The sequence below is a fragment of the Kryptolebias marmoratus genome, linkage group LG15, assembly GCF_001649575.2.
Source record: "Kryptolebias marmoratus isolate JLee-2015 linkage group LG15, ASM164957v2, whole genome shotgun sequence".
Lineage (NCBI taxonomy): Eukaryota > Metazoa > Chordata > Actinopteri > Cyprinodontiformes > Rivulidae > Kryptolebias > Kryptolebias marmoratus.
The window spans coordinates 13,961,798-13,963,002 of NC_051444.1; positions in this window are offsets into that span (position 1 = coordinate 13,961,798).

Below are 1,205 nucleotides of genomic sequence, written 5' to 3' on the forward strand. Positions count from 1 at the left end.
GGGGGGGGGGGATTTGTTGTTAAATTGTAATCAACCTGGTGAATGTGGGGCAGAAAGTCCACGAAAACGCAAACACCTACCAGACGATTACTGACTGCTGTCTGACCGAAGAGCAAAGTTTAAAAACACTTTTATAAGTAACTAAATATTGATTAGCGTCGCTCTGTCCCAAACAGCTCTGAACAGGAGCCCTAATGGGTCAGGGGTTAAAGATATTTCTGCTTGTCTCTCCGTGGATAAGACAATGTTTGAACGCTAGAGACATCTCACACCGTGCTCCTGTTTCACTGTAAACGCCACATGCTCGGTGTGTAACTGCAGCCTCTTCTCTAAATGTAGTTAGGAGGCTCTGTAAAATAAAAATGCAAACAGAACATAATGCTTAGCACACTAAAAAACATGCACTTGGCTTTGTTGTCGGTAGATATTTATTAATTTTTTTATGAATTAATTGCACATCCTTCTAAGCTAATGTGCTTGAATCTGCATTTTTTTTGTTAAATTAATTTCACTGCCTTAAAAAGTTTCTGTTTTTATTAAATCAACCAAATAAATGTCACTGAGAGAAGAGGAATATCCCTAAAGTAATGTAAGACTACGACACAAAGAATGCCTAACTTAGAGAAGATGATCTAAATGTATTTTAGAGCTTTATTACAAATGTATAGCAGTGGTTCCCAAACTTTTCAGCTTCCAAGCCATAAAATAACAGTGACAAAGATGTGTGACCCCATCTGTTGGCTCTTTAAACATCCAAAAATGCTAATGACTCTAATAAATAAGGACATAATGACAACACAAACAGTCTTCACATACATTATGCTATTTTTAAAATTAGTTTATGGACTTGTATTTCAAGTTTTTGTAACGATTATGGTGCAAACATAGCATAAAAACTAAGTTTTTTATTGTAAGTTGATATATGGAGATTATCTAGGGACCCCTTCTTAGTGCTGAGTGACCCACATTGGGGTCCTGACCCCAACTTTGGGAATCACTGACTTATAGAAACTTTAAACTGCAGACTTGTTGTGCCTTCATCGATGCTTTTATTTATTCCATCCATCCATCCATTCTCTTCCGCTTATCCGGGGTCGGGTCGCGGGGGCAGCAGCCTAAGCAGGGAGACCCAGACTTCCCTCTCCCCAGCCACTTGGGCCAGCTCCTCTGGGGGAATCCCAAGGCGTTCCCAGGCCAGCCGAGAA